General features: G+C 40.2%; 1 protein-coding gene across 12 annotated transcripts in view; it reads right to left on the bottom strand.

Annotated features, from left to right (window-relative positions):
- dnmt3ab (DNA (cytosine-5-)-methyltransferase 3 alpha b) overlaps positions 1-25,162 on the bottom strand; it is a 523,149-nt gene that overhangs the window by 479,642 nt on the left and 18,345 nt on the right. The window contains exon 1 of one of the 12 annotated variants that reach the window (XM_063036301.1): positions 15,850-15,936. The exons of the other annotated variants lie outside the window; for them this stretch is intronic. The gene's annotated coding sequence lies outside the window, so the exon portion shown is untranslated. Of the gene's footprint in view, positions 1-15,849; positions 15,937-25,162 lie in introns of those variants that run through there. 12 annotated transcript variants of the gene reach the window in all.

Here is a 25,162-nt window from a genome sequence, read left to right as displayed (position 1 = left end):
TAAATGTACAGAGAATGGAGGGATAAGATAAGGACTGTGTGCCGACAGTAAGGATTAGGTAGCATTAGTTTAATTAGTTTGGCATATCATGAGCCGAAGGGCCTATTCCTGTGTCATACTGTTCTAATTTCCAAAGCAAATTATGGTCAACACTGAGCAAAGGCATGGATTCCTGCAGTCACTGGATATTTTTAGGCTCTAGAAATTATGAGATATCCCTGTGTTCTCCAATATGATGGGTGGAGATGATCATAGTCCCAAATGTGGGATCCAGAACATATAAAATCCCCTTTTTTTTCAGTATTCACCATCAGGAGAACTGAACAAACCTATTGTACATTGATAAGCAGGTGGACCCACAGAAACAACCTAACCACCGGAGACTCAGCTGTGAGTCACACTGCTCGACACCAATGGACACGTTCCAGCTGGGCATACTTTGCATGTTTATCAAATGTTCTTTGTTAAAGGACGAATGTAATAATCAATGGAACTAATACATACCAAATGCTCCATAGATCACTATAAAGAAATTTTTAAATGTATTTCCATAAAAAAATTCTCTGTATGAAATTTGCATTTTAATATTATGAATTTCAATGAACTACTGTGAATATCATAAATACTGCTTCAATATGTCAGATAACTATTTCAGCATTATCTTCCTTATTAAGACATTTAATTAAATTTTTATTTTTTAGTAATTCCCATGAAAGTAAACAGTGGTTCATAACGAGGGTGTGTGGGTAAAAAAATTGAAAGAGTTTATTGTTGAAATCTGAACTATCAAGTAACGATGATCAATATATTCCCAGACTGATTAGCAGTAAAATTCTGCCCTGTTTAAGTTTTGCACCTTTCAGACTGACAAGGAATTGGAAAAGTTGTCTCAGCTGCACGTCTTGCTCAGCTCGCAGACACCCTGGGCTATAAACTGGTTAGCCCTTAAAAAGGGTGAGTAGGTAGGTAGACTGTGATGCATGACTAATTCAAGCCTATTGGGTGGAATGGGGGCAGTGTGCCAAATGTATGCTTCATGGTAATTACATCGATTGTTGCCTTCAGCCAGCTCTCCCAGCTCTGTTTATTGCCTGGGCAGATCAGTAGGGATCACAATATTGTTAGTGACTTGCAGAGCTTAAAGCTAGCCAATACATATTAGCCAGAGTCCTGATTTCTTTCCTAACTGGCATCACTTAGGACTTGCCTGCGCATCTTAATGGGGAGATGCACTGTAGTTGGAGCAGGCAAATGCCTCGTTCTCCAGCTCAATCAAGCCTGGAAAAGAGAAAAGAATGACTGACTATGGCTTTCAGTTGACTGAAACCTGACAGAAGGAGAAGGAAAGAAAGACCAGTGGGGTCAGGAGACTCTCTGAGCACAGGTACTTGCACTGGAAACAATATCTCTTGGGGTGACTAACAGAAATGTTACCCTGACGATCTTGATGCAATGACTCACAAAGTTTCATTACTTCCCATTAAGCAACCAAGACTAGTGAATCTGAAGACCAGAAGACTAACTGCATCCTAATAATCATGGAAAATCATGTCACAGGAGAGAGAGAGAGAGAAGAGGAAGTTTAAACAATTGCTATCAACAGAATAAAGGTAGTCAGCAAAGTAACGAGACTACAGGTTGCCAAGTCCCTGGGACCTAATACTGTACCCTGCCTTTAAAGGGCAGCTGCAGAGGTACAAGGTTTTGAGATCTTCCTATATTTTCCAGGGTAAGATAAGATTCCAGTGGATTGGAAAACAGTAAACATAATTCACCACCCCTCCCACTTCATTCACAAAAGGAAAAAACAGAAAGCTGGAAACTGTTGGCAAGGTTTGATTATCAAAGAGAAAAACTGCCAATGCTGAAAATCTGAAATTAAACCAAAAAAAATGAGATTAAAGACAGCAAACAACAGGAATTCTGCAGATGCTGGAAATTCAAGCAACACACATCAAAGTTGCTGGTGAACCCAGCAGGCCAGGCAGCATCTCTAGGAAGAGGTACAGTCGACGTTTCAGGCCGAGACCCTTTGTCAGGACTCACGAAGGGTCTCGGCCTGAAACGTCGACTGTACCTCTTCCTAGAGATGATGCCTGGCCTGCTGCATTCACCAGCAACTTTGATGTGTGTTGCGTAGATTAAAGACAGCATTAGGAGGCAGCAACACACATCAAAGTTGCTGGTGAACGCAGCAGGCCAGGCAGCATCTCTAGGAAGAGGTACTGTCGATGTTTTGGGCCCAAAACGTCGACTGTACCTCTTCATAGAGATGCTGCCTGGCCTGCTGCGTTCACCAGCAACTTTTATGCGTGTTGCTTGAAATTCCAGCATCTGCAGATTTCCTCGTGATTAGGAGGCAGCATCTGTGGAGGGAGGGAAAGGGAAATAAATGCTGTGTTTTGCATATCACAATACTAACACTCTTTCCTCTTCCCCCCCCCCCAATTTATGCTCCCCTGGACAATCAGCTGCAGTTAACATGCACTTATCACCCTCTTTTAAGATTGCATTTGTATTACCTTGACAATCTTTATTTTTGCCCCTCCTCTACCCATCAGCAAATTGTTAGGACAACACGAAATCTGCAAAGGATATACTGTATAGACAGGCTCAGATAAAGGGTATATGTTTGGAAGATGCAATATTAAATTGGAGAATGTGAAGTTATCCACTTCCATGAAAAGTACAGCAAAGCAGATTATTATTTCTCTGGATGAAGGTTTTTAAAAATTGCTTTAAAGAGGGATATGAAAACATGGAAAGTTAGTGTATAGATCCAAGAGGCAAATAGAAAGGAGAAGGAAATGCTGGCTGTTCATTGGAAATTTTATATTAAATTGCTTTTGATGAGATCACAACTGGGGTGCGACATAAAATTTCTCTCTCCTCTTTTAAGGGGACATAGCTACTTTGGAAGCAGTTCAGAGAATATTCTCTCAGCTGATTCTTGAGATTAACATGTCTTATAAATAATGTCTGAGCAAACTAGTTCAGTATTCACTGGAGTTTAAAAGGATGTGAGGAGATCCTATCAAACTGAGGGAAGCTTGTCCAGGTAGTTGTTTAGAGGATATCTCCACTATTGGAGAATACTAGCACTCACAAAGGAAGTTTCAGAATCAGGATTTACTCAGTTAATGCGAATTGGGAGAACTTCAAAATACTCGTGGAACCAGGTTTCATGCAGCATGCCCATTTCTCAGCTCCCACTACAGCACATTATGCAATGCTTCATTGAGACTCAGAGGCTTGCTATCATAAGCTGTTATGTATTTTGTGCAAAGTAGTTTCCAGGGCACCATAGCAGTCCATCAAAATGTTTTTCAATACATTACTAATGCCAGTGATATCATATTCTCTTTCATATAACAACTTTCACAAATCTTCTGGCTGGGAAGTGTGGGCGTCTCCTGGTTGGCTCCCATTCCCCTTGGCACCTCGGCTCGCAGGGCTGACTGCCTCCACCAAGACTCCCAAGAGAGATGGGGGAGATTTTGAACAATTTCTTTTCTTCAGTATTCACTAAGGCAGCGATCCCCAACCACCGGGCCGCAAAACACGTGCTACCGGGCCACGAGGAAACAATATGAGTCAGCTGCACATTTCCTCATTCCCTGTCACACACTGTTGAACTTGAACATAGGGTTGCCAACTGTCCTGTATTTGCTGGGACATCCCATATATTGGGCTAAATTGGTTTGTCCCATACGGGATCGCCTTTGTCCCGTATTTCCCCTGCTAAAGTACAGCGTTCCTATGAAATCTTTTGTGCCGAAATGGCGTGAAGCAAAGAAGCAATTACCATTAATTTATATGGGAAACATTTTTCAGCATTCCCAGACCCAAAAAATAACTCGCCAAATCATACCAAATAACACATGAAACTGAAAATAACACTAACATATAGTAAAAGCAGGAATGATATGATAAATACAGAGCCTGTATAAAGTAGAAATAATGTATGTGCAGTAGAGTCAGGAAGATGAAGGCAAAACTGATTCATGGGAAAAAAATCTGCACGTACATGCATGCACACGTCACATATGGGCATGTCACGCATGCACACACAGGTGCCCGTGCAAGGCTTCATGGTCGTGGTAGTCTTTCCTGGGGTAAAGTGTCCCGGGATTTGACTGCTACTTTTGTCCTTTATTTGCGAGTGAGAAAGTTGGCAACCTTAACTTTAAAAGACACGTTGAGGTGAGTTTAATCCTACTCGAAAACCCTCCCCCCCATGCGGACGGCCGGTCCGCAGGAATATTGTCAATAATAAACCAATCCGCGGTGCAAAAAAGGTTGGGGACCCCTGCACTAAGGAGAAGGATACTGAATTGTGTAAGGTAAGGGAAACAAGTAGGGTAGTTATGGAAACTATGGCGATTAAAAAGAGGAAGTACTGGTGCTTTTAAGGAATATAAAAGTGGATAAGTCTCCGGGTCCTGACAGGATATTCCCTAGGACCTCGAGGGAAGTTAGTGTAGAAATAGCCGGGGCTCTGACAGAAATATTTCAAATGTCATTAGAAACGGGGATGGTGCCGGAAGATTGGTGTATTGCTCATGTTGTTCCATTGTTTAAAAAGGGTTCTAAGAGTAAACCTAGCAATTATCGGCCTGTGAGTTTGACGTCAGTGGTGGGTAAATTGATGGAAAGTATTCTCAGAGATGGTATATATAATTATCTGGATAGACAGGGTCTGATTAGGAACAGTTAACATGGATTTGTGCGTGGAAGGTCATGTTTGACAAATCTTATTGCATTTTTGGAAGAGGTCACTAGGAAAGTTGACGAGGGTAAAGCGGTGGATCTATATGGACTTTAGTAAGGCATTTGACAAGGTTCCACACTGAAGGTTAGTTAGGAAGGTTCAATCGTTAGGCATTAATATTGAAGTAGTAAAATGGATTCAGCAGTGGCTGGATGGGAGACGCCAGAGAGTAGTGGTGGATAACTGTTGTCAGATTGGAGGCCGGTGTCTAGTGGTGTGTCTCAGGGATCTGTACTGGGTCCAACATTGTTTGTCATTTGTTTGTCATATATATTAATGATCTGGATGATGGGGTGGTAAATTGGTTTAGTAAGTATGCAGATAATACTAACATAGGAGTTGTGGATAATGAAGTAGGTTTTCAAAGCTTGCAGAGAGATTTAGGCCAGTTAGAAGAGTGGGCTGAAAGATGGCAGATGGAGTTTAATGCTGATAAATGTGAGGTGCTACATGTTGGTAGGACTAATCAAAATAGGACATACATGGTAAATGGTAGGGCATTGAAGAATGCTGTAGAACAGAGGGATCTGGTGCATAGCTCCCTGAAGGTGGAATCTCATGTGGATAGGGTGGTGAAGAAAACTTTTGGTATGCTGGCCTTTATAAATCAGAGCATTCAGGATAGGAGTTGGGATGTAATGTTGAAATTGTACAAAGCATTGGTAAGGTCAAATTTGGAGTATTGTGTACAGTTCTGGTCAGCGAATTATTGGAAAGATGTCAACAAAATTGAGAGAGTACAGAGAAGATTTACTAGAATGTTACCTGGGTTTCATCTCCTAAGTTACAGAGAAAGGTTGAACAAAACACAAAATAATCTGCAGATGCTGGGGTCAAAGCAACACTCACAACACGCTGGAGGAACTCAGCAGGTCGGGCAGCATCAGGTTGAACAAGTTAGGTCTTCATTCTTTGGAGTGTAGAAGGTTGAGGGGGGAACTAGATGGAAGTATTTAGAATTATGAGGGGTATAAATAGAGTTGACATGGTTAGGCTTTTTCCATTGAGAGTGGGGGAGATTCAAACAAGAGGACACGTGTTGAGAGTTAAAGGGCAAAAGGTTAGAGGTAACATGAGGGGGAATTTCTTTACTCAGAGAGTGGTAGCTGTGTGGAACGAGCTTCCAGCAGAAGTGGTTGAGGCAGGATCGATGTTGTCATTTAGACCATAAGACCATAAGACAAAGGAGCAGAAGTCGGCCATTTGGCCCATCAAGTCTGCTCCGCCATTTTATCATAAGCTGATCCATTCTCCCATTTAGTCCCACTCCCCCGCCTTCTCATCATAACCTTTGATGCCCTGGCTACCCAGATACCTATCAATCTCTGCCTTAAATACACCCAATGACTTGGCCTCCACTGCCGCCCGTGGAAAGAAATTTCATAGATTCACCACCCTCTAGCTGAAAAAATTTCTTTGCATCTCTGTTCTGAATGGGCGCCCTTCAATCTTTAACACATGCTCTCTCGTACTAGACTCCCCCATCATGGGAAACAACTTTGCCACATCCACTCTGTTCAAGGCTTTCAACATTCGAAATGTTTCTATGAAGTCCCCCCTCATTATTCTAAACTCCAAGGAACACAGTCCAAGAGCGGACAAACGTTCCTCATATGTTAACCCTCTCATTCCCAGAATCATTCTAGTGAATCTTCTCTGTACCCTCTCCAACATCAGCACATCCCTTCTTAAATAAGGAGACCAAAACTGCCCACAGTACTCCAAGTAAGGTCTCACCAGCACCTTATAGAGCCTCAACATCACATCCCTGCTCCTATACTCTATTCCCCTAGAAATGAATGCCAACATTGCATTTGCCTTCTTCACTACCGACTCAACCTGGAAGTTAACCTTAAGGGTATCCTGCACAAGGACTCCCAAGTCCGTTGCATCTCAGAACTTTGAATCGTCTCCCCATTTAAATAATAGTCTGCCCGTTTATTTCTTCTGCCAAGTGCATAACCATACACTTTTCAACACTGTATTTCATTTGCCACTTCTATGCCCATTCTTCCAATCTATCCAAGTCTCTCTGCAGACTCTCTGTTTTCTCAGCACTACTGGCCCCTCCACCTATCTTCATATCATCAGCTAACTTAGCCACAAAGCCATCTATTCCATAATCCAAATCATTGATGTACAATGTAAAAAGAAGCGGCCCCAACACAGACCCCTGTGGAACACCACTGGTAACCAGCAGCCAACTAGAATAGGATCCCTTTATTCCCACTCTCTGTTTCCTGCCAGTCAGCCAACGCTCTATCCATGTATGTAACTTTCCCGTAATTCCATGGGCTCTTATCTTGTTAAGTAGCCTCATGTGTGGCACCTTGTCAAAGGCCTTCTGAAAATCCAAATATACAACATCCACTGCATCTCCCTTGTCTAGCCCAACTTGTAATTTCCTCAAAAAATTGTAATATGTTTGTCAGGCATGATTTTCCTTTAAGGAAAGCATGCTGAGTTCTGCCTATCTTGTCATATGCCTCCAGGTACTCTGCAACCTCATCCTTGACAATCGACTCCAACAACTTCCCAACCACCGACGTCAAGCTAACAGGTCTATAACTTCCTTTTTGCTTCCTTGCCCCCTTCTTAAATAGTGAAGTGACATTTGCAATCTTCCAGTCCTCCAGAACCATGCCAGAATTTATCAACTTTTGAAAGATCATCACTAATGAACTCAATATATAAATTTGCTGATGACACAACAATTGTAGGCCGTATCTCGGGTAATGATGAGTTTGAGTACAGAGAGGAAATTATGAACCTGGTGGCATGGTGCGAAGACAATAACCTATCCCTCAACGTCAGCAAGACGACGGAATTGGTTGTTGACTTCAGAAGGAGTAGCGGACCGCACGACCCAATTTACATCGGTGGTGCGCAAGTGGAACAGGTCAAAAGCTTTAAGTTCTTCAGGGTCAATATCACAAATGACCTGACTTGGTCCAACCAAGCAGAGTTCACTGCCAAGAAGGCCCACCAGCGCCTTCACTTCCTGAGCAAACTAAAGAAATTTGGCCTGTCCCCTAAAACCCTCACTAATTTTTATAGATGCACCGTAGAAAGCATTCTTCTAGGGTGCATCACAAACTGGTATGGAAGTTGTCCTGTCCAAGACCGAAAGAAGCTGCAGAAGATTGTGAACACAGCGTAGCACATCACACAAACCAATCTTTCGTCCGTGGACTCACTTCACACCGCACGCTGTCGAAGCAGTGCTGCCAGGATAATCAATGACATGACCCACCCAGCCAACACACTTTTCGTCCCTCTTCCCTCCGGGAGAAGGTTCAGGAGCTTGAAGACTCATATGGCCAGATTTGGGAACAGCTTCTTTCCAACTGTGATAAGACTGCTGAACGGATCCTGACCTGGATCTGGGCCGTACCCTCCAAATATCCGGACCTGCCTCTCGGATATTTGCACTACCTTACTTCCCATTTTTCTATTTTCTATTTATGATTTATAATTTAAATTTTTAATATTTACTAATTTTAACTATTTTTTATATTTAATATTTGTAATCCAGGGAGCGGGAAGCGCAGAATCAAATATCGCTGTGATGATTGTACGTTCTAGTACCAATTGTTTGGCGACAATGAAGTATAAAGTATAATGCCTCCACATTCTCCACTGCTACTTCCTTCAGAACACGAGGGTGCATTCCATCTGGTCCAGGAGATTTACCTACCTTTAGACTATTCAGCTTCTTGAGTACTTTCTCTGTCGTAATTGTGACTGCGCACACCTCTCTTCCCTGCCACCCTTGAGTGTCCGGTACACTGCTGATGTCTTCCTCAGTGAAGACATCCACCGCCATCTCCTTATCTCCCATTACAATTTCTCCAGCATTATTTTCTATCAGTCCTATATCTACTCTCACCTGTCGTTTACTCTTTTAAAGTTAAATTGGATAGCTATATGGACAGGAAAGGAATGGATGGTTATGGGCTGAGTGCAGGTTGGTGGGACTAGGTGAGACTAGGTGAGAGTAAGAGTTCTAGCACAGACTAGAAGGGCCGAGATGACCTGTTTCCATGCTGTAATTGTTATATAGTTGTATGGTTATATCTATCACTTCACCTCTGCCCTAGTTGTTTGCCATGAGCCAGTCAGTTCAGATTACCGTCCCATGTTGAGTTGGTATAGAATAAAACCTAGCCTCCACAGCCCCAGAAAGCTCAAATTCACTTCTTCTGCAGTCTCTTTCACTGCATTTCAGAATATTACATCACTGTACAGCACCTCACATATTTTGCATAGGCAAAATTAGCAGAAAAAGTACTATTAAGGAATACACAATTATCAAAGTTCTAAGTAAATTTATCATTGAAGTACATGAATGTCACGATATACTATGCTGAGATTCATTTTCCGTTCACACAATTATGCGGTGAATTGTTTCATAAATTTGCAATAAAATACGTATCTCAAGCTAGATGTTTGCATTACTGCTGACGGTACAAGGGTACAATGGTCAGTGATGACAGGAAGATGAGGAGTATAGAATTGCTAGTCAGGAGGATGTGCAGTGGGGTGGAGGTACGTCTCTACCAAAGGCGGTGTAAGGCGGTCCTTCCCTCTGCTAGCCTGCAGGTCACCCTGGGCAAGGTGTAGCACCAGCTTAACTCCCCAATCAGGGTCATGTGAAGCCATAGGAGCAGGTGGTTGGTGGCCGTGTGAGCAGCTGGTGCACATCACAATTCCTGGTTAGGCGGCCACTGTTGCCAGGCAGCCAATCTCTGAAAAGCATTGATAATGACTGGGGTCACCCACCTTGGAAAGACCTTCCCTAAAAGAAGGCTAAGCACTTCAGAAGAAAAATTTGCCAAGAACAATCATGGCCATGGGAAGACCATGATCGCCCATGTCATACGACACAGCATAGAACAAATGAACGAGTGAGGAGGGAATTGCATTTGTAGTTACTGTTGAATAAGTTGACCAAGTTTAGCCCAGGTAAAAAGGAAGTCTGTCAAGGTTGCAGCCAGCAGCCCATCTTCGTGTTACACTTCTGCACTTCTTGCACATCTGCAGGAGGTGCAGCTTGGAAATTATCACATATTTTGCCAGTAAAGCATGCCGCATGCCATGTATTTGCATTATTCTTGCTTGCACTTTGCACTTACATTCAAGTTGTGTGAGCAGATGCAGGATCATCTTAATTCTGAGTTTTCAGAGTGTTAACTTACACTGCCATATTGTGCAACTATTTAAAATCTGTGTAACTCAGTTCAGCCCTTCCTCAGTGTGGAATGTAATAACTCGCTAGTTACCAGAGATATTCATTTTCAGACTTTGTACTTTCAGTGGGATGCCTAATTAAGAACAGTATTGAAATTCTGGTTCATTACATCAGATTTTCCTACTATTTAAAATAATGATTAAATAAACACAGTACTTTTGGTGTAGCAAAACTTCTTGAAGCACTTCAAAAGAATCTGTCCCAACTTGACAGCATGCCTCAGAAAGAACAGGGTTGATGAGGGTAAATAGAATCTAGATGAAAAAATTAAGATTTTCTCTTAAAAGAGGAGTGAAATTGAAAAAGGTGTTTTGGGGAGGAATTCAACTTCTGCATAAAGGCATGCTGCCAATACAGGGAACAATGAGTATTGTGAATAAAGAAATGAAGAAAGGTGCAGGCAGCAGAGCCGTAAGAGATTACAGAAAGAAAAAAGAGTTGGAGGGATTCACCGTGGAAGAATTTGAAAAAAGGTTTAGAACATAGAACATAGAGTAGTACAGCACAGTACAGGCCCTTTGGCCCCCATTGTTGTGCCCACCCTCAAACCCTGACTCCCATATAACCGCCCACCTTAAATTCCTCCATATACCTGTCTAGTAGTCTCTTATATTTCACTAGTGTATCTGCCTCCACCACTGACTCAGGCAGTGCATTCCATGCACCAACCACCCGCTGAGTGAAAAACCTTCCTCTAATATCCCCCTTGAACTTCCCATCCCTTACCTTAAAGCCATGTCCCCTTGTATTGAGTAGTGGTGCCCTGGGAAAGAGGCGCTGGCTATCCACTCTATCTATTCCTCTTATTATCTTGTACACCTCTATCATGTCTCCTCTCATCCTCCTTCTCTCCAAAGAGAGTAAAGCCCTAGCTCCCTTAATCTCTGATCATAATCCATACTCTCTAAACCAAGCAGCATCCTAGTAAATCTCCTCTGTACCCTTTCCAATGCTTCCACAACCTTCCTATAGTGAAGCGACCAGAACTGGACACAGTACTCCAAGTGTGGCCTAACCAGAGTTTTATAGAGCTGCATCATTACATCGTGACTCTTAAACTCTATCCCTCGACTTATGAAAGCTAACACCCCATAAGCTTTCTTAACTACCCTATGTACCTGTGAAGCAACTTTCAGGGATCTGTAGACATGTACCCCCAGATCCCTCTGCTCCTCCACACTACCAAGTATCCTGCCATTTACTTTGTACTCTGCCTTGGAGTTTGTCCTTCCAAAGTGTACCACCTCACACTTCTCCAGGTTGAACTCCATCTGCCACTTTTCAGCCCACTTCTACAACCTATCAATGTCTCTTTGCAATCTTCGACAATCCTGTACACTATCTACAACACCACCAACCTTTGTGTCGTCTGCAAACTTGCCAACCCACCCTTCTACCCCCACATCCAGGTCGTTAATAAAAATCACAAAAAGTAGAGGTCCCAGAACAGATCCTTGTGGGACACCACTAGTCACAATCCTCCAATCCGAATGTACTCCCTCCACCACGACCCTCTGCCTTCTGCAGGCAAGCCAATCCTGAATCCACCTGGCCAAACTTCCATGGATCCCATGCCTTCTGACTTTCTGAATAAGCCTACCGTGTGGAACCTTGAAATAACCTTGGAACCTAGGTTTAGGAATTTAAATTAACAGTCAACGAGAAACCATTATTTAGTAATCATCACACAGTTTAGAGGTGAATGAAATTGTGCCAATCAGGTCATGAAAGATGTCAAGGTCATAGAGTGCATGCGGAGAAGATATATTGGAATGTTTGAAAGAAGTAAAAATTTTGGACACAGGATTAAAATAGAATTTGAACTGTCTCTTTAAAGTAAAGAAGGTTAAGAGGAGATATGATAAAGGTGCACATGAAAATTACTGGTTTAGATTTAGGGAAGCTGTTCTTAATAACTTTTGTATTGAGTGGTTATCATCTGGAAATCACTGCTTGCAAGCACAGTAGAAACTGAGCCAATTGGGCCTTACAGATAGACGACATAACTTTATGGCGAGCAAGAAAGGTTTAAAGAAGATTTTCAAGACAAGTTTATTTTTTCCTACACAGAGAGCAGTAAGTTCTGGGACATGCTACCAAGAGAAATGGTGGAATTACGTTTGTAGATACAATGACAATGTTTAAGGTACATTTAAACAGGCAAATGAACTGGCAGAGAGAGGCTGTACTGTTTTACGTACAAGTGCCAGAAGCAGTCCTTCCATGGAAGCTATTGGTTTATCAGACAAATGTCTAACACCAATACAGTAGGTTGTAAATCAACTAATTAAATAAATTTAAAATAGAGACACTGGCATTCAAGAGCAATAAACAAGACTAAGCTACAAGAAAATGTGTAACTTAAGAGTGGAATTGCCTTATCTGTGGTTTATATTACTACTGGTAATGTATGACAAAACAAAAGTATAGGGAGCTTTCCAGACAATTAGGTTCCATGTTTGACTAGACAATGTGCTTATATTACATGCCTGTTTTTAGTTAAAATCACAACTCCATAAACATAATGAAATATAGGGTAGCCCACATCAATAACCAGTTTTTTTCACAGCTCAGACATTTCAAAGTAAAGGGAGACTCGGTTAATTAGAGCTGCATTTAGAGCCAAAGGCCTCTGTGGTGTCAAGACGATGTTCTAATTTATTACACAAGCTAGTCCAAATTAACATACTGGATCATGAATGTTGGTGGAAAAAACCCTTCCCCAGATGTGTATAAATTGTCTGTCTATGTTAAAGATCCATACCTTCATAAAATTTGAAAGAGAGTCTTGAAACGTTCAACGTAAACATTGTAAAGGCAGGTTTAAAGCATTGTTATTTTGTCATGCTCCACTGGATTTTTAACTGCTCCAGATTTCACTCAACATTTAAATCTAATTCCATTTCCCTCTGCATCAACACTGCAAAGAGACAGCTGATAAATTAACCTGAAGGGAAGTTGAACATTTGTATTCTGAGTTTTAGATAAGGAAGAAATTTGCTCAGAAATAAGTCATATGCAGCAATAAAATTAATGGCATTTGTGCACTTGCAATTTAGCTAAAATATTGTCAAAAATATAAATGTTTAAACCAACAGTGAAAAATCAGATTTCAAGTCCGGGACAGATACTCATAATTTCATTTTTTTCATGCAAGTTACACAGGCAAACTTAATATTTATTTTCCAACACTTACTGCTCTCAGTGACAGTGAAATGTCTTATCGAACTGTTCTAGTCCTTGTATCAAAGATCAACTTTATGTGCTGTATACATTTACATGTATTAGGAACTTGCTGTGGTGTGTTGGCATGACATGCAATAAAAACAAACATTTAACAATTAGGAAGAATAAAGAATTGTATGTTAGAGGTTAAAGCATGGATATGAAATAAAATGTACACAAGTACATAAATACCAGCATGTATTTACAATGTGAACAGCATTAGAAAATGTGGTTTAAAATGTTTACAGTGCATTGCAGTAAATGAGGTAATAGATAGAGGGGGCTTGGTGGAGGACTAACTTGAATGATTGATCAGATCAAGTGCCTGGGGGAAGAAACATCCACATTGCTGTTGGGCAGGGAGTTCCAGAAGTTTGTGACAACAAAGGAGACATTTCCATATCAGAATGATGTCTAACTTGGAAGGGAATCTGCATGTCATGACATTGTCATCTGCTTGCTAACATTGTCCTCCTTGCTGGTAGAGGTTGTGACTTTAAGGGATGCTGTCAGACTAATCTGAATGAACAGCTGCAGTGCATTTTGTAAATGATACACATTGCAGGCTCAGTATGCTGAAAGTGGATGGAATTAATAGTTATGGTAATCAACAGGATGCCAGTCAAGCAGTCTACTCTGTTCTGGATGATGTCCAACTTCCAAAGATTTGTTGGGGCTGATTTCATCCAAAAATGTTTGAGTGTATTCCATAAGGTTCCTAAGTTAGATCGGTGAAAAGGTTTCCAAATGCCAGGAAATCTGTCATATGTAAAAGCAGTGTGAAAAGAAAATATGTCTCCTATTATGTATTTTCTAAAGCAAAGCACTTAGGTTTATATATGCCATATTTTGCAAATTGTCCTCCGAGTCTTCACTGCCAATAATTTATATTTGAGATGAAGTAACCATAGTTAAGTAACCTATTTGCAGATATCTAACCCACAGAAAATTAGATCAATGGCAGAATGCTGGTTAGGGAAACATTTTACTCCAACTAGAACGTAATTTAAAGGTTCCTCTAAAAGTTGAAGCATCTGATAATGATACATTTCTTCAGTTCTGCACCAGTATCAACTGACATTATGTAGCCAAGTCCTGAAGTAAAGGTGCTAAACAGAGACTTATCTAATTCAGCAAGCAGCATAGAACCAATTGACACAAACTAATACTTGCATTGAATGGACACAAAGTGGCCAAATCTGACAATAGGACACAAGGCAGCACAAGTTAACAAATGAAGAATGATTTGTGTTAAACAGATTATCACCAAATTTGGATGAAGGTCCCCCGTTGTGTTTGGCCCATGACCAGGACAGATTAAATGGATGTCTGCTTACACTTTATAAATTTACTGTTGGGTTGCAGTGAAAGACAATGAATGCCACTACCAAAATGTTCCCCTCCATTTTGACATTGACAGTTTTTACATCATCATTGCTGTGTCCGCTCCCCAACTAAAAGTATTTTGAGAGCACCTTCAACTCATCGACTGCAACTGAAGAAGGAGGCATTTTATGACCATAATCTCACAGGTATGTTAATGAATTGAGGTGTAATAAATTAAGGTCTGCCTGCAATATCCATCTGCCATATTGATATAAAGATAACGAATGGTAACAATTAAAACTTTGCACTATGTAAATATGATATTCCCGAGATTTATTGTTAATCATTGCACTTCAACGGATTAGAAGTAGTTGAGGAAATTATCTTTCACACAAAATTCAGTATGGGTTAGGAACTCATTAGCTAAAAGGATGGTGGAAGTATATAATTTTAATGGTGGACTTTGATGGTAGACATTTGTGAGGAGCTGTCAAAGTATAGCACTACTGCCTGGGTAAAACAAGGTCTAAACTTTTAAGATGATTGACTGAGTGCTAATCACATGAGCAGCTTTGTCTTGTGCATCACAGAACTTCTTGCGTCTTTAAAAATTTATGTTTGATCCATGGATGTATCATTATTAGTCTCAAAAGGGCTCGCTGAAGAGTTGAAATCCTTCAGTATTGTAAACTTCCTATTTATATTACCATTTGGTATCATCCCCATTTCTCCCACCTTCCCCACAAAAACCTGCTCCACATATGAACAGGTAAATGGACAGGAAATGTTTAGAAGGATATGAGCCAAACACGGACAAACAGGGTCAGCTTGGATAGGTATCATAATTGACATGGACCAGTTGTGCATGTCTATCTAACGTTATGCAAAAATTTCAGAAGATCTCTATTATGTCATTCCTTCGCCTTCCAGAGAGAAAAATAAGCTTCTACCAATGGTTAAAAGCTCTCACTTCTGGAATCGTGATTTTAAGTCTCAGAAGCAACTTCTCTAGTTTTTCTACCTCTTTCCTGATTTATGGAGGATAAATATTACACATTTTAAACATGGTCTAGCTGAGATACCACACAGAGTTAGATGGGCTCCAGTTCTATTCTCCAAGAATAACCTATAGGATTTATTATCTGTATTTTTAATTTCAAAAGTAAATAAAATTTCCCGTAAAATCTAATACTACTTAACCACTTTACAGAGATTTTCCTGAGTTTCAATTTCAGTAATTACCAAAAAGTTAACAAATGTCCCAAAATAATGCTACCTTCAGCCACAAACAGGAGAAAATCTGCAGATGCTGGAAATCCTCGCAACACACACAAAATACTGGAGGAACTCAGCAGGCCAGGCAGCATCTGGGGAAAAGAGTACAGTCCATGTTTCAGGCTCAAACCCTTCAGCAGGACCTTCAGCCTTTTATTAATTGGGTATGTGTGACTAATTTCTGATGTGACTGTCATGCCCAATGCAAGGCAGTATCCCACATTACCACCAACACAATACACAGGTTCAAACTAAAATGGGCTAGAGAATAAAAAGTTATTTTCAAGACTGTTGGCCTATAACTAAAGTGCCAATATCAATTTACACTCAAATTAATGGTGAAAATAGAATTATAATCTTTACTATTCCAACAATATTGGAAGTAAATATAATGTGCCTGAACTTGCATGACTTCTCTCAGCAGAGCAACTCCCTCACAGTAAGATTCCTAAATTGAAGCGTTGGTTTCGTTTTCAATAAAAATACAGTATTTAAAGTTAATTACAAATTTTAAACATTTTATGTTATATTCCATTTATTCTACCAATCCCCCCTCTGCCTTCTCTGCAGCTTGAAACTAATGTGCTTTATCTCTTATGGAATAAGCAGAAATGCTGGAAACATGACAATAATAGCCACAACAGTAATTACAATGACAAGTGCAAAATAGCAGAATGGAGCAAAGAATGTTAATAGAGACCTTAAGGTAAATGAAGTCTTGAGGGCAAGTAATCATAATATGATCAAATTCACCCTGAAATTTGAGAAGGAGAACTTAACATCAGATGTATCAGTATTACAGTGGAGTAATGGGATTTATAAAGGCTTGAGCGAGGAGCTGGCCAGAACTGATTGGAAGAGAACACTGGCAGGGATGACAGCAGAGCAACAAAGGCTGGAATTCCTGAAGCAATTCAGAAGGCACAGGATATATACATCCCAAAGAGGAAGAAGTATTCTAAAGGAAAGATAACACAACATAAAAGCCAAAGAGAGGGTGTGTAATACAGCAAAAATAGTGGTAAGTCAGAGGATTGGGAAGCTTTTAAAAACCAACAGGAGACGGCTAAAAAAGTCATTAGGAAGGTAAGGATGGAATACAAAAGTAAGCTAGTCAACAGTACTGAAGATACCAAAAATTTCTTCAGATAGATAAAGTGCACAAATCTGATGGAATTCTTTGAAGAAATAACAAGCAGGATAGACAAAGGAGAATTGCTTGACGTTGTGCTTTTTGATTTTCAGAAGGCCTTTCGCAAGGTGCCACATGTGAGGCTGTTCAACAAGCTACGAGCCCATGGTATTGCAGGAAAGATTCTAGCATGGATAAGGCAGTGGCTAATTGGCAGAAGGCAAAGGGTGGGAATAAAGGGAGCCTTTTCTAGCTGGCTACCTGTCAGTGACTTATGGTATTCCACAGTGTTGGGACCGAATCTTTTTATGTTTTATGTCAATGATTTGCATGAAGGAATTGATGGCTTTGTTGCAACGTTTGCAGATGATATGAAGATAGACGGTGGAGCAGGTAGGTTTGAGTAAGTAGAGAGGCTACAGAAGGACTTCAATTAGAAGAATGGTCAAAGAATTGGCAGATGGAATAGTGTTGGGAAGTGTATGGTCATGTACTTTGGTAGAAGTGAAAGGGTTGACTACTTTCTAAATGGAGAGAAAGTACAAAAAACTGAGGTGCAAAGGGACTTCGGAGTCCTTGTGCAGGATTCCCTTAAGGTTAATTTTCAGGTTGAGTCTGCGGTGAGGAAGGCAAATGTGATGTTATTATCCATTTCAAGAGGACTAGAATATAAAAGCAAGGATGTAATGTTGAAACTTTATAAAGCACAGCTGAGGCCTCACTTGGAGCATTGTGAGCAAGTTTGGAACCCGTAGAATGGATGTGCTGAAACTGGAGAGGGTTCAAAGGAGGTTCACGAAAATGGCTATTCATATGAAGAGCATTTTATGGCTTTGGGCCTGTATGCACTAGAATTCAGAAGAGTGAGGGTTGACGGGCATCCTTGATGATACCTCTAGCCTTGCTGAAGCAACGTATCATGCAGATGGAAAACATTACGATCCCGCTTCCACAGTTCTGACAAAGGTTCTTTAGACTGAACCATTAATTCTTGTTTCTCTCTCCACTAATACTGATTAACTTGCTGAGTGCTTCCAGTAATTTTTAATATATATATAAGCACACCTCTGAGAGAAACTGGACACTTATGCATAGAAATACCAAAGTGCTGCATTGTTAAAATTTACTAATAATGCTTTTCTATACCTAGCACAAGAGTAACCTTCATGTGACCTTGAAGTGCACAGCTTTAACTAAGTAACAATTCTTCCAGTCAGTTTTCCACCAGAAAGCAATTAAACCATCAATCTAACCGATCTTATGCGCAGATTATATAGTTCAAAGGACAGAACTGCCTCTTAAATTTTTATTTTAAATAAGTATAATCTGTATGGATTATGGCACAAATCTCCACTCTAACAAAACGCAAATGAATGTATGGGTTAATACTCCTTTCAGTGCAGAAAACAGATTTCCCAGGTGATGAAAGTGTGAATTTTACTTATTATTCAGAACATTCAGCAGTTCCACAAAGTGATGACATAATAATAACTATTATTATGGGCCTCAGTATATTGGCAGAAAACTCAGTCATGACCCTTCTGAGAAGTGTCACAAGCCCACCAACTTCATTTTCCATTTCTCAAGCTACAGTCTCAGTGCTATCACTGAGCAGGCTTACCAATATTCCTATGTTCTACCTCTTCTGGATTCTCTCCACCAAGAGTATTCTCAAACCAGAATAATTCATCAAGCCTTTCACAGTATGACCAATCTCCCAAACTTTACTCTTAGCATATTTTTCTATACAATGCCTTTAAGCTGTATATGACCAGGGCATTCTGGCCTCAATGAATCCAATCTTATTCACATATGTTATAACACCATCTGGGGACATCATTGCTATCACCAAGTGTACATGTCTTTAAGCTACATTTTAGCACATTTTAAAATCATACATCAAAACTATTAGGAGACACAGAAATTACTGCAGAAAGTTACTTTATGGAAAAGCTCATGTAAAGGAAGAGGATAACAGATAAATAGATGTGAAGAAAGTAAGGAAATTATTTTTGAAATAATATATTTATATATTTTAATTACCTTTCACCCAAGGTCCCACCCTCCTTCTTTTGATGATTGTGCCCCCTGTTAGTCCTACATCTCTACTTTGTCAAATTAGCATTTTTAATGTATGAGTACAAACAGGAATGTGTGCTGGGTTATCTTTCCCTGTGAGGTGAAGTGAGTTTGGTTCTTTCCTCAACCAAAGACAACCCCACATGGGCAATCAAAATAGTGCTTTTAAATCAAAATTTTACCCTCCCTGATGTAACTGTAATGAAGCTAACTTTATTTGTCCCAATCTGAGATCAACAATTTGGAACAATCAGGAATTCTCCCTCTCTCTTCTGCCAGGATGTATAATACTTATTTTTTTAATGAAGAAATCTAATGAACAAAACAAATAAATGAGTGTTATAAACCCTACATTTAAAATAGATGCATTGCATTGTTGTAATCAATTCAAATACATGTTGAAATTGCCGCTGATAATCAGAGGTTTCTTATGATGTAATTCTTAAACAGGCAGCTCATTTGACCACAGCACCAGTGAATAACATGCTGAATCAGTCTTACATCACCCTTTTGGCAACCAGATATTGTAAAGCTGCCAAAATGATGACACAGAATAAAAGAAATATTGCAACTCAAATTATGAATTATTTAAGATTTTTCATACAGCTCACTGAATTCAAAGCTGAAAAACTAAATAAATCTATAACTGAAAAACACTACAAAGTAAGAATTCCCAGTTCATAGGCCACATATCCAAATAAAGAGGCTTTTGGAATAATAAGGAATTCACCACAAAATACAGAGTGGGGAATAATGCATGATTTGCTCATAGAAACAGCTTCTGGAATTTGCTCCAGTGATGACTAACATTCTCGTTGTGTGGAATTTAATAAGAGGCAGAGGGAGGGAAGGTGGTTTGAAACAATGCCCTTTGACCCCAGACCAAATTTTGAATTCAGTGGAAAATAATGGCATACAGTAATAACAACAGTGATCAAATCATTGACACTGGAAGCAATAACCCAAAGAACAATGTACACAAAATAACAGCCAACTGTATATCACAAGGAAAATATATGAAACATCCCGGTGGAACTGTTGGCTATAAGCCTCAAGAGGTATGAGCCTCCTGCACAAATACAGAAGTCCCAAATTTCACAACAGGTATACAATGGGGTTTTGCCAGTAACACTCCAATGCTGAATTCCTCACCGAGTCTACGAGCAGAGTGCCAACTTCCTACATTTCCCCAGCATTTACATTGTGGAATCTGCCTGCTGAATCTGTGCCAGATGAACCAGGCCTAGAAACAACAACTCCATTCACTGCACTGGAGAGGAACAGTTTCACGTGACTTTAGATTATTTCCATTTAAAATGAGTTTAATTAAATGCATTTAATTGTCATTAAGCATTGAAGCATTTTTAGTTTTTGTTAACTCTTAACAACATGCTTCAAAAGTTTAATAGTTTTGATGTTTCTGAACATCTCTTAGCTATCTGCCAATTATTTTGTGCACACAGCTTCTTTTGGCTCTGCCAAATGATGTGATTTACTGCACATATGGAAGGACCCGCACTTTGAATACAATAAAATCATGAAAAATCCAGTAGTTAAAGGCAACAGGGAGACAGAAAAATAAGCTGGCAAATTGGATAAAGTGGCAAGTAAAATTTAATACAGTAAAGGGTGAGCGATCCTTATTGCAGAAAGATCGAGGAGATAATATAGGCTAAATGGCAGGTTCACAATGTTTTGCAGGAAGAGAGCAACTAGGGTGTATGGGCAAATAAAAGTAGCCAAAAACCGCACATTGTAACAAGAACTTCATAAATAGAGGCATGGAGTACAGAAGCATAGAGGGAATGCAGAAGCATTATAAAATACCAGGCAGCTAATGGTATGTATTATATATGATTCTAGCCACAAGAAGGCTGAAAAGTTCAAGAAAGGGTGAAGACGAATATTTCTGGACCGGCTCCATGGGTGAGAAACTTGAGTTACAAAATTAAAATGCAGGAGTTTATATTGTTCTTGGAGCAAAGGAGGTTGAGCAGACATTTGACAGAGTATCCAACACTATAATGGATTTTGAGACTATATGAGGAGAGCCTGTTCCTGTCTGTTCAAGGACCAGGAACAATGATTTAAAGTGCCAGACAAAAAAACTCAGGCAATGGAAGGAAAAACTTTTGTTGTGCAGGAAGTGCTGATGACTGCATGCAAGCATCAAGGTTTTCAAGTAGAACTAGATAGGTATATTCCATCGGTGGAAGAAACAGGGAATTGGAACAAAGTAAATTATTCTGCTAGAAACTGGCAAGGAATCAATGGGTGAAACAGCCTCCCTCTCTGGTATAAAAAAAATTCTACGATTATGTAGAGCATCAATAAGTCTAATCATACATGACTAACCTACAGCTGCAGCAAAATTCCAACAAGAAAGGATCGATGCCTGGTTTTCTTTTCATATTTTCAGTCAAGCACAGAAGAGGTACAGCAATTAAATGTCTCAAATCAGCTGGCAAGTGTTGGGGAGCGGAAGGAACAAGTACATTCTAATATCCCAAAGTCAGCTTCACAAAAAAGACCATAAGAGACAGGAGCAGAAGTAGGCCATTCAGCCCATTGAGACTGCTCTGCCATTTGACCATGGCCGAATCAGTTCCCTCTCAACTCCATTCTCCTGCGTTTTCCCCATAACCATTCACACCCTGACTTATCAAGAATCTACCAACCTCCACCTTCAATTAATCCAAACACCTGGACTCCACAGCTGCATATGGCAACAAATTCTATAGACTCTCCACCCTCCAGCTAAAGAAATTCCTCCTCACCTCCATTCCAAATGGATGTTCCTCTAATTTGAGGTTGTGCCCTCTGGTCCGAGACTACCCCACTATAGGAAACATCCCCTCCACATACACACCATCAAGGCTTTTCAACATTCAATAGGTTTCAATGAGATCCTCCTCATTCTTCTAAATTCCATCGACTACAGGCCCAGAGCCATTAAATGCTGCTCATATAGTAAGCCTTACATTTCCAGAACCATTTTCATGAACCTCCTTTGAACACACTCCAATGTCAGCACATCCTTTCTTCAAAACTGCTCACAATACAGGTATGCGTCACTTAACGTCCATGATACGTTCTGCGAAATTGGACGTTATGTGATTTGGACATTGTGCGAACACCATATTATATACTTAGCAAACCTATATGGAGTACTGTAGTGTACCTGTATTGACTAAATAGCCAAAAACTTACACTAAAACTGTATACTGTACACTATAATACACACACTATAATTTATTTCATTTTAACCTTATAATTTTTTCACTTTTTAAACTTTTATGTAAACACTTTCTTAGCCTATATCACACACAATTGATCAAAGATGATCAGGATCATCCTCATCACTGTTCTCAACTTCCTCATAGTGTTCCACTGGAAGAGTTTCAGGCCAAATAACCTGCGTTTGGAAGCCATGATGCACTTTACGGTAATACTTTCAAAAGAAAATTAAACAGAGAGATAACGCTACTGCACTCAAGAGACGTGCGATACATGAGATTGTTTACGTCGCTACGTCATGTTCTCGGATCAGGACTACATACGTACATGCGATCGGACATTGTCCGAATGGACGTTAAGCAGCGCACACCTGTACTCCATGTGAGACATCATCAGCACCTTATAAAGCCTCAGCATTACATCCTTGTTTTTATACGTATCTAGTCCTCTTGAAACGAATACTAACATTGCATTTGGCTTCCTCACCACAGACTCAACCTGCAAGTTAATCTTTAGGAAATCCTGCACAGGATTACACCTCAGATTATTGAACTTTCTTCCCTTTAGAAAATAGTCTAAGCTTTTATTCCTTCTACCAAAGTGCGTGACCATACACTTCCTGACTCTGTATTCTATCTGCCACTTCTTTGCCTATTCTTCTAATCAGTCTAAGTCCTTCTGCACCCTCTCTGCTTCCTCAGCTCTACATGCCCTTCCACCTATCTTCATATTATCTGCAAACTTGGCCACAAAGTCATCAATTCTGTCACCTAAATCATTGACATACAACATAAATAGATGCAGTCCCAACACCATCTCCTACACAACCACTAGTCACTGGCAGCCAACCAGAAAAGGTCCATGTATTCTCACTCTTTGCCTTCTACCAGTCAGCCAATGCTCTATCCATGCTTGTATCTTTCCTGTATTACCATGGGCTCTTACCTTGTTAAGCAGCCTCGTGTGTAGCACCTTGTCAAAGGCCTTCTGAAAATCCAAGTGCGCAACATCTACCAATTCTTCTTTGTCTATTTCCTCAAAGAATTTCAACAGATATGTCAGGTAATATTTTCCCTTATGAAAACCATGCTGACTTTGGCCTATTTTATCATGTGCCTTCAAGTATTCCAAGACCTCTTCCTTAGCAATCAACTCCAACATCTTCTCAGCCACTCAGATCAGGCAAATTGGCCTATAACTTCCTTTCTTTTGCCTCCCTCCATTCTTGAAGAGTAGGGTAACATTTGCGATTTTCCAGTCCTCCAGAACCATGCCAAAATCTAGTGATTCTTGGAAGATCATTACTAATGTCTCCACAATCTCTTCAGCTACCTATATCAGAACCCTGGGGTCTAGTTTATCTGGTCTGGGTGACTTAACCACCTATAGACCTTTCAACTTCCCAAGCACCTTCTCCCTAGTATTGGCAACTGCACTCACTTCTGCCCCCTGACACTCTCAAACTTTCGGCACACTACTAGCATCTTCACAGAGAAGACTGATGCAAAATACTTAGTCAGGTTACATGCCATTTCCTTGTCAGCATCATTTTCCAGTGGACCAATACCTACTCTTGCCTCCCTCTTACTTTTTATATATCTGAAAAACTTTTGTATTCTCTCTGATATTATTGGGCTCACTTATCATCATATTTCATATTTCCCCCCCTTCTGCTGATTTTTAATCCTTTAACTTCCCATTATTTTTTACTCTATTATATGTACTCTCTTTTGCTTTTATGCTGGCTTTGACTTCCCTTGTAAGCCACAGTTGTGTCGACCTGCCATTAGTATACTTCTTCTTTGGGATGCGTCTATCTTGCACCTTCCAAATTGCTCCCAGAAGCTCCAGCCACTGCTGTTCTGCCATCATCCCTGCTAGAATGCCCTTCCAGTCAACTTTGGACTGCTCCTCTCTCTTGCCTCTGTAATTCCCTTTACTCCACTGTAATACTGATACACATGACTTCAGCTTCTCCTTCTCAAATTACACAGTGAATTCTATTATGTTATGATCACTGCTTCCTAAGTTCCATAATCAAATCCACCTCATTACACAGCACCCAATCCAGGATAACTGCTCCCTAGTGGGCTCAACCACAGGCTGCTCAAAAAAGCCATCTCATAGGCATTCTACAAATTCTCTCTTGGGATCCAATTTCAGCACCAACCTGATTTTCCCCATCTATCTACAAATTGATACCCCCATGACTATCATAACATTGCCCTTTTGACGTGCACTTTCTATCTCCCATTGTAAGTTGTAACCCACATTCTGGCTTCCGTTGGAGGCCTATATATATATAATTCACATCAGGGTATTTTTTCCTTTGCATTTCCATAACTCTACTCACAAAGATTCTACATCTTCTGATCCTATGTTACTTCTTTCTAAGGATTTGATTTCATTTTTTACCAAAAGAGCCCCGCCACCTCCTCCACCTACCTGCCTGATATAATATGCATGCTTGGATGTTAAGCTCCCAACTTTAATCTACTTTCAGCCACAATTCAGTTGTGCCCACAACATCATATATGCCAGTCTCTAAAAATGCTACAAGATCATCTACCTTATTCTGTATACTGTGTGCATTCAAATATAACACTTTCAATCTTGTCAAGAAAAAATTTGCAGATGCTGGAAATCCAAGTAACACACACAAAATGTTGGAGGAACTCAGCAGGCCAAGCAGCAACCATGGAAAAGAGTAAACAGTCGATGTTTCGAGCTGAGATCCTTCATCAGAACTTATGATGAAGGGTCTCGGCCCAAGACATTGACTATTTACTCTTTTCCATAGATGCAGCATGGTCTAATGAGTTCCTCCAATATTGTGTGTGTGTTGCACCTTCAATCCTGTATTCGT

Source organism: Mobula hypostoma, chromosome 2 (assembly GCF_963921235.1).
Source record: "Mobula hypostoma chromosome 2, sMobHyp1.1, whole genome shotgun sequence".
NCBI lineage: Eukaryota > Metazoa > Chordata > Chondrichthyes > Myliobatiformes > Myliobatidae > Mobula > Mobula hypostoma.
Note: the sequence above shows the minus strand (reverse complement) of the source record. Positions and strands in the feature narration are given on the sequence as shown.